Below are 16612 nucleotides of genomic sequence, written 5' to 3' on the forward strand. Positions count from 1 at the left end.
GTAGTGCTAATATAGTTATGATGAGTTGTTTCATCATTCTACCTTTAAAAGCCCTTAACATTCTAGTGGTCATAAAATGGAAACCATCTGTCCAATCTGCCTGGCAGTTTACAGACATCGTGAAAAGAGACACCACCCCTCCAAATTTGGTGCAGTTGTGGCGTACAATGGGTGACATATAGCAGCTTAAATGTCAACCCCTAAAAAGAGGGGGTTCACATGTTGGTACCCTTTTGCCATTAGAAAACATAATTTATATAATATCTAAAAATGTCTCTTTAAAAAAAAATCCAGCTATATGCATAATTCTTTGCTATTTGTGCACTATTTCCTGAGTCATTAGCCTCTGGGTAAAATCAATTAAGGGCACTTTTTGTCAATTATGCCCACTGCGGATTCTGAAGCCAGAGGTGATAGGGGCAAGTCCTGGCAAATTATAGAGACTGACTTCTTTGTTCTTAACATAGCTGCTTGATAAGGAGAGTGTTAAATACAAACTCTAGCTTAGGGCTGCTCAACTTCAGCCCTCCTGCAAGTGTTAGCCTACAACTCCCATAAGCCCTAGCTATTGGCCACTGTGGCTGGGGATTACAGGAGTTGTAGTCCAAAACAGCTGTGGGGAGGGGGCTAAATTGAGCAGGCCTGGGGTCTAGCTCTTCTATAGTTAAACAAACATTCCCTTTGGCCTCATTTTTCTTGATGGCTTTTCTTTTCTTCTTCTTTCTTTTCTTCCTCCACTGATGTAACAGCAAGGTGGCAAGGGACCTTTTGAAGGCATGCAAGGTGGGGTGAGGTGGCAAATGGACTTAGGAGAGAATGTGAGGTAGTGGTGAGGTAACAGAGGCCTTGCAAGGGCACACAAGGCTGTGACAGACTGCCTTTGAACATGAACCCTACGAACTACTATTATTTATATATCATTTTTCAGTGAAAAAGTTATCAAAGAAGAGGCTTACATAGAAAGAGAATAATAAGAACTTTCCTCATCCTAGATATATTACTGACTGTGAATATGGAGTCTATACTTAGCTAGCATTAGTGAGAGTAATTAAACTTCCCTTTCCCATAATGCTCAATCAGATTTTCTTTTTCACAAGGTCAGGACATTTAGTAATCCAAAAACTTTCAGTTGAAGATTAGAGTTAAGATGCTTTCAGTTTTCACTCATGCACTAACAAGCATGGAGATTGCCGGTTATGCCTATCTTAACTTTCATGCCATATAAATTGTAAAGACTGAACACAGTCTTGTATATTATGCTGCTTTGGAAATGAGGCCTTGGTCTTTCTGTTCAAGATTAGGCTGTGGAGGGATCCATCCAGGCAGAAATTCAGCAGATGTAGATTCTCCATTCATGAGCTAGAGATGCCCATGATGAGGGACCCATTAGGTTAACCCACCCGAAAAGATTATTGGATCCAATAGGATTCCAAGAAGCCTTGGAAGGTTTTTCAAATTGGCTCTGCTAGTGTTTCTGTCGATGCCCTGGTACAAATATGGAATAATGAACTCACTAGAGTGGTGGACCCAATTGCTCCTAAGCATCCTCTCTGACCTACTTTAAAGTCAGCCTTGTGATACTTGGAAGAACTATGGGAGCTGAAGCGGTGAAGTAGACTAGATAACTAGAGAGCAAGTGGACGAGGATCCAGTGCGAATCCAACAGTTTGCAACACAGAGTGCATTTGAAGATCTGTGTTCTGGCAGTGCAGGCGGCAAAAGAACGGTTCTTTTCTGCCTGCATTGCTTCTGCAAATCCACATCGAGCTGAGTTGTCTAGGGTTGTAAAGGGGCTAGTTCATGCCCCTTCTGCCTTGAATTTGAACTTGGAACCATCTGCCACTTGTTGTGGATGTCTTTAATGGCTTTTTTGCAGATAAAATCTCTTGTATCTCTGCTGAACTAGACTCCACAGTTATTGCAGAGTGTATTGTAGAGGTATCCAGCAACTCCTCATGTAGGATTGGATTGGATCACTTTCAGTTTTTTACTCCTAAGGATGTGGACAAATTGTTTCAGACTGTGTGTCCTACGACCTGAGCTCTTGACCCTTGCCCAACTTGGCTTATTTCATCTGGCAGTCACATTATTAGAGTCGGTCGGTAAATATCATAAATGCTTCTCTGAGGGAGGACAGAATGCCTCTTTGACTTAAGGAGGCTATTATTAGACCTTATTTGAAGCAACCTGCCTTGGATCCCTCAGAGTTGGCTAATTACAGACTTGTTTCTAATCTTCCTTGGTTGGGCAAGGTGATTAAGCAAGTGGTATCTTCTCAGCTCCAGGCAGTTCTGGATGGCACAGATCATCTAGGCCCATTCCAAATTGGCTTTCAGGTGGGCTATGGTGTTGAGACTGTCTTGGTTGGCCTGGTGGGTGATCTCCAATTGGCTATCGACAGAGAGAGTGTGACTCTGTGTTGTCAGAGAGAGTGTGTGACAGAGCGAGTGTGATCTTTATGGATGTCTTGGCAGCTTTTGATACCATCGACCATGGTATCCTGCTGGGTCACTTGAAGGAGGTGGGATTGTGTTGCACTGTTCTACAGTGGTTCTGTTCCTACCACTCTGGCAGATTCCAGATGGTATCAATTGTAGACTGTTATTCTACAAAGCGTGAGCAAAAGTGTGTGGTTCCACAAGGCCCCATATTGTCTCCAATGCTTTTTAACATCTACATGAAACTGCTGGGAGAGATCATTGGAAGGTTTGGTCTGGGATGTTATCAATATGCTGATGACATCCAGATCTATTTCTCCATACCAAGCTCATCAGGTAATGGCTTGATTTTTCTAAATGCCTGCATGGAGGCAAAAATGAGCTGGATGAGGGATAACAAGCTGAAGTTTAATCCAAATAAGACAGAGGTACTGTCTGTAGGGGGTTGGGACCCGAGAGATGGTTTAGATCTGCCTGTTCTGGATGGTGTTACATTCCCCCTAAAAGATCAGGTATATAGCCTGGGAATACTCCTGGATCCAAAACTCTCCCTGGTTTCTCAGGTTGAGGCAGTGGCCAGGAGTGCTTTTTCTGATACACCAGATATGTCCATATCTGGAGACAAATGACCTTAAAAGAGTGGTACATAGCTGGTACTCTCTAGGCTTCACTACCAAAATGCACGCTACATGGGGCTGCCTTTGTTCGGAAACTACAGTTGGTACAGAATGCGGCAGCCAGATTGGTCTCTGGGTTGAATCATATAATGCTGGTTTTGAAATAACTGCATTGGCTGCCAATATGTTTCTGAACAAAATCCAAAGTGCTGGTTATTACCTTTAAAGTCCTCAATGGCTGGGGTCCAGGGTACTTAAGAGAGTGCCTTCTCAGTCGTGAACCCTGTTGCCCATTAAGATCATCTGGAGAGGTCCGGTTATGGTTGCCACTGACACATTTGATGACAACTCAGGACTGGGCCTTCTCTGTGGCTGCCCTGAGGCTTTGGAATGTGCTCTGTGCTTAAATAAGAGCCTCTCCTTCTCTGTTTGCTTTTAGGAGGACCCTGAAGACGTACCTGTTTTCCCAGGCTTTTAATTGAAATTGAAATTTTAATATGTTTTTATTCATTGAGATTTGTATCTGTTTTATGAATTTTAATTGTATTATATTGTTTTTTATATTATGTTTTAACTGTACACTGCCTGGAAATTTCTATATAAGGTGGTATAGAAATTAGATAGATAGATAGATAGATAGATAGATAGATAGATAGATAGATAGATACCTGATACACCTTTACAAGGCAATAGGGATGGGCATGAACTGGTTCAATGGTCCTTCTCCAGACCATTGAACTGGTTTAGAGGTCCAGTGTTTGGATGGTTCTGTGTGTGGGGGTTACCTTTAAGGAGCAGGAAGGGTGACCTTACCCCACCACCTGCAGCATTTCCCCCACCGGCGCTCCTGCCAAAACCAGTGCTGCGGGGCTGCCTTGCAGCCCCATTTAGTGGAAGTGGCCAGTGCACATGCATGTGCGTGAGATGCCATTTCCAGTACATTGCTGAATGGGGCTTCAAGGAGCCCTGTGGCACCAGTTTTGGCACCAGTGCCAGTGGGTGAAATGCAATGGCAGGGGGAAGGGCACCCTCCCTGCTCCTTAAAGGTAACCTCCCCCACTGCTGAACTGGCTGAACGCCAGACCATGCACATCCCTACTAGGGAAATCTTTCCTCAAATGCCACCTGTATAACAAATGTCCATCCAGAAATTCTAGTGGTCCTCCATCCAGCTACAATCACTTCCTACAGGTATACCTGATGGATTTCTGTCTGATACATCCCTACAAGGAACAGTTCTTGCCCCCAAATTCTCTGTACTATAACAGGGCCTAGAACTGTTTCTGACAAATAGACCACCAGCCTTACTCATGAGAAAGCCTTACATGAGAGAGCCAGTATGGTGAAGTGGTTAGAGTGCTGGACTAGGACCAGGGAGACCCGAGTTCAAAGCCTTGTTCAGCCATGATACTAGCTGGGTGACTCTGGGCCAGTCACTTCTCTCTTAGCCTAACCTACTTCACAGGGTTGTTGTGAGGAGAAACTCAAGTATGTAGTACACCGCTCTGGGCTCAATGGAGGAAGAGCAGGATATAAATGTAAAATAATAATAATAATAATAATAATAATAATAATAATAATAATAATAAAACCCCCAGTGAGGCACTACCTTGATGTGGTTGTGGGGCTTGTGTGCTCTGATGAAGGTGAGAGCTATGCCAGAGGTCCAACCATACTGGACAGGTCTCACCAGAGGAGCCAGACGAAGAGTGCCTCTCCCATCAACAATATGGTGAGACGTAACTTTAATAAATCTATACCGGATAGGTCGTCGCCCGGGTCAACAAGGACCGCGCCAGATGCTATAGTCCCTGGACATCTGGTGGCAAGTGGGCTACAGGACTCAGGATCTTCAGTTGAGCAACCAGGGCTGGAGACAGCAAAGCTACTGGAAGAAACGTCGCTTAACCGAAAAAAATATACAAAAAAGGCCAACAAGGAAATAATGATCTGCTATTACAAGTCTAGTCCAACTAGAAGAGATTATTTAAAAAGAATGTACCAAATTTGGAAAGAGAAGCATCCAGATACAGAAATAACAGAACAAAGGCTAGCAGACCAGAGAAGATTCATAATCAGAAATAAAGTATTCACAGGGGTTGAGCTGGAAGAACTGCAATGAGCAACACAGGCTCAAGATATGGAAGAAGAATTACCACCAACTGAAGCAGTTGCTCAGGCGCAGATGGAGGTGTTGGAAACAGAGGATACCACCGTTGCTGAACTGTTTCAAAATCAAAACCAGGCAAACTCCCCTTTGCCTTCACCTCAAAAACCCGAATGCCGTTTAACAGAAAAGCAACAAGCAAAAGATAACTGATCACATGAACCAAACAACCACCAGGGTTCGAATTTCCGCTCTAAAAACAGTTGCCAAAAAACAACTTGCTCAGGCATTAAAAGATGTCAGTGCTGCACCTGCAGAAATAACAACCAATTGCAAGAAACAAACCAACTAATGTACAGTGCAGCAACAATAACAACACAAGAGCTCGGATATAAGATCAGTGGACCTGTAAAACAAGAAAGCAGTACATCACCTAAATGGAAGATTAGATTAGAAAATAAAATCTCCAGGCTTAGATCAGATGCTAGTAAATTGAAAGATATGAAAGACAAGAAGCTGAAGAATGAAAACACCAAACAGTATCTGATCCAAAAATACCACCAAGATTCAAGGAAAATTAGAGAAGTCCTGGAAATAATAAAGCAGCAAATAACAGCAGTGTCAAAGAAGATTAGCAGATATGAAGCCAGAACTACACAACACAGGCAGAATCTCCAATTCCAGTCGAATCAGAGACGTTTCTACCAAAGCATAGAAGGAGAAACTGCAAGAAATGTAGAAACACCAAATAAAGAAGAAACAGTGCAATTCTGGGGGAAATTATGGAACAATCCAATAGATTATAATAAAAAAGCAGGCTGGATGAAAGAGGTCAAAAAATGTAACCAACAAATGCAAGATCTAATAATAACACCAGAATTAATAAGTGAAAGAGCAAAGAAAATTAAAAATTGGACTGCTCCAGGCAACGATGAACTGCATGGCTTTTGGCTTAAACACCTAACAAGCCTCCATAAACAACTATCAAAACAGTTCAATCACATTATGAAAGGCGGTGATATTGAACAATGGCTAACAACTGGGAAAACTCATCTCATTATGAAAGACCCAGCAAAAAGTGCAGTTCCAAGTAATTATAGACCGATCACCTGCCTGCCAACCATGTTCAAATTATTAACTGGAATAATAGCAGATGAAGTGATGCAACACTTATTAACTAACAAAGAGCTTCCAGTTGAACAGAAAGGAAATTGCCCAAACACCAGAGGCACAAAAGACCAGCTGCTGATTGACAAAATGATTTTAGAAAATTGCAAGAGAAGAAAAACCAATCTAAGTGTTGCATGGATTGACTACAAGAAAGCCTTCGATTCGTTGCCTCACACATGGATACTAAAATGTTTAGAAACAACTGGTGTCAGCAAAAACATTCAGATATTTATATAAAAAAAGCAATGAGCATGTGGAGTACACAGTTAACAATCAATGGTGAGACACTTGGACAGGTTAGTATTAGAAGAGGTATTTTCCAAGGGGACTCACTATCCCCTCTGTTGTTTGTAATCACCATGACTCCACTTTCACCAATACTAAACAAAACAGGCCTCGGATACCAAACACCTAAAATATCAAGTAAAATAAACCATCTGCTGTACATGGATGATCTGAAGTTGTATGGAGAGTCCCAGTTAGAAATTGAATCACTGCTAAACACCATCCGTATATTCAGTAGGGATATAGCAATGGAGTTTGGACTAGACAAGTGTGCTGCATTAATAATGAAAAAAGGGGAAAAAATAAGAAAAACAGAAGGAATAGAACAGCCCAATGGAAGCAACATCAAGAACCTGGAAGAGAAAGAACCTTACAAATACTTGGACATTCTCCAGGTTGATAACATTGCACACGCTGAAGTTAAAAGAAAAATTGGAAGTGAATACATCAGGAGAGTTAGAAAAATCCTCAAGTCCAAACTCAATGGCGGGAACACCATACAAGCCATAAACACCTGGGCTATACCTGTTATCAGATACACTGCAGGAATAATAGACTGGACCCAGGCAGAGCTAGAGACGCTAGATCATAAGACCAGGAAAAGAATGACCATCAATCATGCTCCGCACCCCCGCAGTGATGTCGATAGGCTATACCTCCCTCACAGCTCAGGTGGAAGAGGAATGCTGCAAGTCCATCAAACAGTAGAGGAGGAGAAAAGAGGCCTTGAAGAATATATCAAGGACAGTGAAGAAGATGCACTTCAAGTGGTCAATAATGCGAAACTATTCAACAACAATGAAACAAAGCAGGCCTACAAGAAAGAACAAGTCAAGAGCAGAAAAATGGAAAAAGAAGCCCCTGCATGGTCAATATTTGCACAATATAAATGGAAAATCAGACATCACCAAGACCTGGCAATGGCTTAAGAATGGCAACTTGAAGAAAGAAACAGAGGGTTTAATACTGGCTGCACAAGAACAGGCACTAAGAACAAATGCAATAAGAGCAAAAGTAGAGAAGTCAACAACAAATAGCAAGTGCCGCCTTTGTAAAGAAGCAGTTGAAACCATGGACCACCTAATCAGCTGCTGTAAAAAGATCTCACAGACTGACTACAAACAAAGGCATGACAAGGTATCAGGGATGATACATTGGAACATCTGCAAAAAATACAAGCTACCTGTAGCCAAACATTGGTGGGACCATAAAATTGAAAAACTTATAGAAAATGAAGGTGCAAAAATATTATGGGACTTCCGACTACAAACAGACAAACATCTGCCACACAATACACCAGATATAACTGTAGTTGAGAAAAAAGAAAAAACAAGTTAAAATAATCGACATAGTAATACCAGGGGATAGGAGAATACAAGAAAAAGAAATGGAAAAAATCACAAAATACAAAGATCTACAAATTGAAACTGGAAGGCTGTGGCAGAAGAAGTCCAAAATAATCCCAGTGGTACCTGGCACCCTAGATGCAATTCCAAAACAACTTGGAGAGCACCTCAACACCATAGGGGCCACAGAAATCACCATCAGCCAATTACAAAAAGCAGCTTTACTGGGAACAGCCTATATTCTGCGACCATATCTATAACAACAGCAACAACATTGATAATAAAATTCAGCCATCCCAGGTCCTTGGGAAGGACTTGATGTCTGGATAAAACAAACCAGTCAATAACACCTGTCTGACTGTCAAAACAGTAATAATAACAAAAAATCCTTATTCATGAGTATGCCTCACCCTTACCCATGTGCTGACTTTCAAACCTATTTATGAGTAGACCTGAATATGCAAATAAGTCATTCTATTCTTGCATAAGGATTCAAAGTTTACTCATGAGTAAGGAAATGGCTCTACTTATGAGCAAGATTTTTGCATCCTGAGCTTTACTATGAATATTACTATGAATATTTATATACCGCACTTCAACACAATTCTCAAAGTGGTTTACATAGAAAAATAAATAATACGTAAATAAGGTGGTCCCCTTTCCCCAAAGGGCTCACAATTTAAAAAGAAACATAAGGTAGACACCAGCAACAGCCACCGCTGTGCTGGTGTTGGAAAGGGCCAACTTTAGCTTTCCTCATACTGGCCGTTACCTTGACTGACTTAATGCCCCTAGAGGCAGCCAGTGCTAGGCCTCATCCTGCTCCGTGGGCTTATTTTGTAATCCATCATCATCATCATCATCATCATCATCATCATCATCATCATCATCATCTTGGCTGACATACCACATGATGTTATGCATGCAGTGGACTCAGGGTAGAACTATAATTGTGTGGGTAGGTTCAAAGAACCTAAGCTGCCCTCCCATGGGGGCTGCCTGGCTCACCCCTCACCCCAGCGACCTTATTTCCCAGCCTGCTTCTTTGTTGACTAGGTATTTTCTGCATTCTCTCCATCGCTCTGAGAAAGGAGAGAACAACAACAACAACAACAACAACCCCAGCCAGCAACAAAGCCGGCTGGGAAATGAGCTCTGGAGGGTCAAGTTGACCATGCCCCTGGCCATGCCCCCTGCATGTGACATCACATGCAGGGGATGTGGCCAGAGTCTGGAAGGGCCAACTCGGCCCTCCAGAGTTTATTTTCTAGCTGGCTTTGTTGCTGGCTAGAATTTTTTTGTGTTCTCTCTCTGGCTTGGAGTGAGGTAGAGAATGAAGAAACTGCCAGCCAACAATGAAGCTGGTTGGGAAATGTGCTCTGGAGATCTGGCCCTTTTGGGTGCTGGCCACATGCCCTGCATGTGATGTACACACAAGGGGCATTGTTGGCACACACAAGGGGGCCACATGAGCCCACTCTCCCCAGCTATGCACCTGGGCGGAACGTAACGTTTGCACAGTTGTGCAAGAACACTGAGGCACAAACACTGAGGCACAAGCACAAAATTGTGCAAATGGAGTTACGTGATAGTGCAACTATAATATAAAATGGCTGCACTGTCACACAACTCCATTTGTGATTTTTTTCACTTGTGCAACAATACTTTTTCACAACTGCACAAGTATTACGTTCCATTGCATGCATAATGTTGCACAGTATGTCAGCCAACAACAGCTCTTTAGTCTCAAAAGCTGGAGCATAACTGGGTGATGTTTGTAAATACCAGCCCTTGGTATGTCTATTGACTGAAATGTATACCACTCAAGACTTCAGCAAAATATTCTTTACTGGATTCAGAGAAGGATCATGGTTTTTCATGCACATCTTGCATGGGCAGGTTTGGGCAGCTAATTTTACATCACCTATACGCTGTGTCAAGTGATCATATTCCAACTGCATGCCATCCATGAAGGAAAGTTCCTATTACATGGCCATGTCCTCAGTGACTTCTAAACTCTATTTGAGATTTGTTACTTTTCCAAAATAGAATTCTGTATTGTCATATGTCATAGCTCCCATAAAGGCAGCAATCGCTTCTATAAAAATAGCAGTCTGAACAACTCAATTCTAAATATATGACTTTGAAGCAAGTTCTATGAACACAGTTCAGTCAAAATTAAGCAGTTTTAATTTCACTGTTGTGTTCCGTGAGAGAGATTTGAGATCTGTGAGCCTGAAAAGTGTTTTGGACGGGTTGGATGGAATTAATGCCATATGAAATAGTTTAGGGACTGGCCATGAGTGGACATTTCCTAACTCACATTGCACATATTCTGAACCAATATCATTGACATCTATGAGATACTCTAGAGAAAACTGACTGAGGGCTTCAATCAAAGGTGGTTGCCCTAAAGATGCTGACCCAGTATAAATTCCACTCATAAACTGTGTTCAGTCAAGTGTATAGCTCCCTATGATTTTTTCCCCAGAATTTCCATAATCCTTACATACTAGCTTAACCCATGCAAAGTATCTGCACACTAGTACTTGATTGCTCCCCTCACCCCCTGCCACAGCCCCATTCGCCTCAGAGATCTCTCCACCCTCATCTGAGCCACACTCCTGCTCCTCCTCCTCCATCCGGTTGCTTCCATCCCCCTCACCCCTCTTGGTCACAGCTGCAGTGTTGCTGGCACCTATTGGCCAAGCTGCAGCCTCTTATCCACAGAGACTTCCTCACCCTCACCTGAGCCCCGCTCCTGCTCCTGCCCACAGGAGCAGGAGCAAGAGCAGGAGCAGGAGCAGCAGTTAACCAGGCCCTTCCTCCCTACCGCTGCCACCATGGCCGCTCATTACCCTCAGGCCGCTGACAAGCCCGGGCTCGTCTGTTGCCTGCCTGCCTCCCTCCGCCAATGGCCCAAACAGCAGCAGTGGGCCTTCCTTGCTGCCACCACCATGGCCACTCGTGCCCCTCAGGCTGCTGACAGGCTCAGGCCCATCCCTTGCTCTTCCTTCTTTCTCTATTACCCTCTCTTCTTTTTCTCTCTTTCTCTCTCCTCCACTCGCTTTCCTCCTCTTTGTGTCTTCCCTTCCCCCCCCTTTCCTGAGTTAACAGATCTTGTTCATCTTGCTTCCTCATCTAATTCACACAACGGCAGCCTCCTTCTCCTGAAGGGGCTCTTTCCTCCCTCACAACCCTTCTCTTCGCAGACCCCTGCCCACTATCCTTTTATATATATAGATTCTTCTCCTCTACAATCAAGAACATCTTCCGACCAGTAACAGTTGCATTCCAACTGACCTTAACCATCACAGGCTCCTCCTCTCTATATGCATATGGAATCGCCACTGCCCAATCACCATGGTGCTTCTGCTTTCACAGGCTCCTCCTGTCAAGGTCTGGCCAACTGCCAGGGAAGATCACAAGACAAAGCGGAGCTGCTGTAACTGGATACGGCTCGGGAGGTTCGTCTTGACCGGACTTGGCTGCACGCTGTCAACACAAAGGTTGACGAATGTTGCTTTTCAGCAGTGAGTAGAAGGCTGATGACGTGATTTATAGTGCAAGCCAAGAGCTCCCAGCTGGCAGGAATTCAAGGCTTATCAGCCCTCAGCAAGAGGCGTTTGCTCCTCCTAATAGTCTCCAATTGAGTTCTGCATCTCGTGAGCCTCCACTGTTGTGGAGTCAGTGGTGTTTGATTGCATAGCTCCTCTTCAGATTGGTCTTTCACGATTTCTGCTGTCTTAGGTTGTTGTGCCTGCTCTAAATCATTAGCTGGATCTACCACAGCTGTTTCATGAACACTGACAGCCGGGCTCTGCCCCTCAGACACTCCTGAATCGGCTGGAAAGTTGACAGCTTCCCCTTCCTCCTCGCTGTCGGAGATCGAGGGCGTGACACCTCCTCCCTATCTGCATATGGAATCCCCACTGCCCAATCAGGTGCTTTTGCTCACGAATTCTCGCGAAAGCTGCCACCCATGGGAATAGCCATGGGTATGCCTTAGAGAATTAAATATATAGATGTTGCCCAGATTCCCTCTTGATATTGCAGTAGCTTCATTTGCTTTGTTGTTCTAAGAGAGCATAATGAGAAACCTCTTTTCATTTTTTATTACACCTTTGTGGAACAAAGTCATTTTCCTTTTAATACTTGGAACAAGGGGACCTGGTTGCAGATATCTGCTCAACCATATTCAGGCACCATTAATTAGCTGCATTTTTTTTAAGCTGCCCCCCATCCCCTATCCTTTCTTCCCTTCCTCTCTAGGAGAAACACAGCTGAATAAGTACGTGGACACCTTTGTCAGGGAGCTATATGGAAATCAATTCCGCTTCTAACTTCTGTGTGGAACTTGCATTCAGCAACTGAGATTCAACAGCCAACACACCCATGGAATGAGTTGGGTAACTTTAGGACAGTAACTACCTTTCTAAGTTATTGGAAAGAAGCCAGCCGATCGCTGCCACTCTAGGCAGTGCAGCTCATTTGCCCCAGCCCCCTATGGAGGAGCACATGATGCGGGGAACCATCTCCCATTGGTCAAGCGTGCTTCTGGGGGCGGGGCCAGAGCAGGCATCTGGCCTGCTTGCTGAGGCCCGCACAGTCTGGCTCTCGAAAATGCACCCTCCCTCTCACCCTAGGATATAGACTGGGCTTGGCTAGTCGCCAATTTGGGGCCGGGCAGGAATTTTTTGGGCATACACCTGATTGGCAGTGGTGTGTGCCTTTTTTTGCCTGCCTCAGGCTATATCGGGGGTCATATGGGTTAGTTAGAGGTAGTTGTATGTGGTTCACGGGTCACTTTGGCATGGGTTGGCAGGTACAGTGCGGCAGAAAGCTGGGGAATAATCGGTGTGGCACCTGAGGTAAGTGTTTGGCTTCAACTAGGAGGCGCTGATCCCCTGAGGCTTGACAGACTGGGGATGCAGCTCAACTCCTACCCTGCTGTTGGCAGCATCCTTCCGTATGGCTGGACAGCATCAGAGGGGTGGCTCTGGCGGCAGGGACCTGACAGGTCAGCTGAGAAGGGCGTTCCTGCCTCATGGCAGTTGAGTCACCTCGAGCCAAGGTGTCAGCGCCCTAGGTTTTAGGGTTAGGCAGCCATGGCCAACCTGCGAGCGTCCACACTGTTGGGTGGTTGAGCACCAATCCCAGCTGAATTCCTAGCAACTCCACTGCAATTGGAATGTTAATAAAAGTGGCCAGTTTCACCAAAAGTATACGAGTCCATGTCTGCTTGGGTCTGGGTGCAAAAGAATGGGACAACCCAATGTATGAGAGAGGAAGGGCAAAAAGAAAGAGAGGAGAGGAGAGGAGAGGAAAGGAAAGGAAAGGACAACCAGCAGAAGCAGCTACATGCAGTCAACAGTTTATGCCAATCCTTTCTGAGCACTGATCAAACAATACTGTTGTATTGTTTTTATGCCTGTTTTTATATGTTTTTATACTTTTTAGCTTGATGTTTTTGTTGTCTTTTTATTGTATGTTTTAACTTTTGTAAACCACCTTGGGGTTGTCTTTTAACGAAAGGCGGTATATAAATGCAAAAATAAAATAAATAAAATAAACCCAGAAATATTTTGCTTTCAGTTTTATTTGTAATGATGTTGATATTGTCAGGCTACCTCCCTGTTTTGGGAAAGCATGAAATAAAGAATGCTCTACAATATGGATTTATAATGTACGACTTGCTGTGTAAGTAAATGACTGAGCCTGGACAAACCCCTTAACAGTTCATTCCTACAGATAAGTTTGAGCTGCAGTGATATGAACAGTGGCTTGTTCCAGCTCAGCTAAAGCAGCACCTCATTCTAGTATGAATGAGGCAGATTCTGCTGAGGATGGTATGTAGTATGACTTTGTGTAGCCCTTTGTGCCTTGAGAGCCAAACTAGATGGTTGAATGATGTTTCTCTGCCACTTTAATCTTTTTTTGTAAATAGCATTTGTGGGGAGGGGACTGATTCAGACTGGGATCACAGTGTATCCGGTGGGGTGGGCATTTAACTCTTTTGCATGCCATTTCCCAAAGAAACCCTCCTCCTTCCAAAGCTGCTATTTGACCATATAACAAAAAGCACAGATACTCGCTGCTGTGCCAGGGTCAAGGGCAATCAGACCATTAAGCTGAATCTTAGGTGCTCTGGCATCCAGAGTAGCAATTTGTAGCTTTTGAAATACTGGGTGGGGGGGAAGGTTCAATGATCTGAAAGAGATCAACTTTAGGTTGCTGTAAATTAAGCTATAGCCACTTAAGGGTGTCTTCACTATCCCAGGCAGCTTTATGGAGTGATGTTTTTATGAAAATCAATAGTTGTTATTCTGCATCTTCCATGTAGGACTTTTTGTTGTGTGTGCACCATGAGAAAACTACTTTTTAAAATATCCCCTAAGTAATATTCTTAGGTGCAAGCATTAAGCAGAAGTGTCTGAAAATTGAATATGCACAAACAAGAAATCAGAATATTATTACTAGTTTATATATCGTACATCCATTTTATTCTTCTGATTCTCCACTAAAAACAAAACCCAAACATCCATTACAAAACACTATAAACTTGCTGAGCATCTAGCTTAATGTAATTTCCAATTTTTCTTTTTCTGACCATAATAAAGTAATACCGGCAACATGGTTGATTTCATGCAGTAGATTTGGGAAGCTGAATGCCTATAAGAGCCTCACTTCAACCTTATTTTAAAAACAGAAGTGCAGAGCACAAGGACTGACATTGTTTAGAAAATATTTAAAGCCTTATTATTAGAAAATTGGTGATGGTAGTTATAGTACAACCCCAGGGAGACCTCACACTCCTCTGCAATAAAATTTTTCACAGGGCCAGTTGGAATATATACTGAAATTTACAGATCTATATAGAATAGGAGGCCTTAGCATAGAAATATGGATACTTCCAGATAATGATTTTTATGGCTAATGTCACCTATTTTAGCTCTTGTTGTTGGATGTTGTGTGGATTCCACATGCAACTATGCAAAAATCTCCCTGTTGATTGCTGAAGTCCAAAAAGTGAGCAGGATCTGTATGGGTGGTACAGCAACAGTGGAGAAAAGCCAGCCACCATCACATCAGCCCCCATACCAAGTATTAGAAGGGATGCTTGTTGGTATCTCTTTTGTGCGGTACCTTCTTTTCCTGTGCTTCCTGTTTGGCTCTGCTGTTGCTGTTGCTACTGACTGCATCCAGTCAGCTGAGCCTAGGCTAATATGTCATTCAAATAAAAGTGTAAAAACTCTGTACTATCCATACATATAGCTTGTTCTGTGTTATCTTGTTGCGCTTAAACTATCATAGGCCCATGAATCTGAACTGTGCAATGCCCTACGAGACACAGGTAAGCAGAACATGAGGTCTATGTCGTCGTCATCATCATCATCAACATCATCAACAACAAATATTTATATACCACTTTTCAACAAAAGTTTCCAAAGTGGTTTACACAGAGAAATAATAAATAAGATGGATCCCTGTCCCCAAAGGGCTCACAATTGAAAAATCATGCTCTATACTTCTCATGAAATAATATATAGCACCAAGATGTCTTGCTGATCCATTAATGTATGACCATAGTTTGGCACTGGGAATGGGATGGTCCTTGAACTGGGTCTCTCAGCCAGCCTCTAGCAAGTGGTTCCCAACCTGGATTTCTCTAGATGTTGTTGAACTACAACTCCCAGAATCCCCAGCTACAATTTATTGTGGCTGGGGATGCTGGGAGTTGTAGTTCAGCAACATCTGGAGGAACTCAGGTTGGAAACCACTGCTCTAGCACCTTGCTCTAGCAAGGTCTAGCACCAATTTATTGTGGCTGGGGATGCTGGGAGTTGTAGTTCAGCAACATCTGGAGGAACCCAGGTTGGAAACCACTGCTCTAGCACCTTGCTACCTCTGCCAAAGCTACCCTTGAAGAAACATAGTTCAGTCTGTCTACAAGGATGCTATTTAGATACTAGCTCTGCCACCTGATGCAATCAGCTAACCCCCAAGGACCAGTCTTTTTTCACCAGGTCCTATGAGGTGCCAGCCTCAAAGCTTGCTCCTCATTCTGAGCAACTTGTGACACTGGAAATTAATCTGCCTGGTTAAGTCTCTTCCCTCACTTTGTTGCCTTTGGAACTTGGCCTCCTGCCTGCCCTGGATTTCTCCACTCACTTTTGGCTCTTGATCTTCAGTTGCTGCTTTTGGAATCTCACCCCATGCCTGTCCTGGACTACATTACTGGCTTCTGGCATTTCCCATCTTTGGTTGCTGCCTATGGAATTTGATCCTTGTATTCTCTAGACCGCGTTACTCAACTTTGGCCCCATTGCACTAATGAGGCCCTCTGAACCTTGAAACCTGACTATGTGGGGCTGGAATCAGACAACTTTTCTGTTAACCGAATCATGTCAATTCCAAAGCAAAACAAAATAGCCTAAACTATGTTTTATCAGGGGAGCAGAGGCATGTACTTCAACCATCTTCTTTGTCTCCCTGGTATAAATTGCCATGCTTAAGTGTTGCTTTCAATAGCCAGAGGAAGGAGGAGTGATCCAGTTTGAGCACAAATTACTTATTGTCAATGAAATGCAGCTCTGACAGTTCAGGAGTTCTTTATGGCACAGAGCCCCCTATTCCCGATAAATTAGA

Source organism: Hemicordylus capensis, chromosome 4 (genome assembly GCF_027244095.1).
Source record: "Hemicordylus capensis ecotype Gifberg chromosome 4, rHemCap1.1.pri, whole genome shotgun sequence".
Classification (NCBI taxonomy): Eukaryota; Metazoa; Chordata; class Lepidosauria; order Squamata; family Cordylidae; genus Hemicordylus; species Hemicordylus capensis.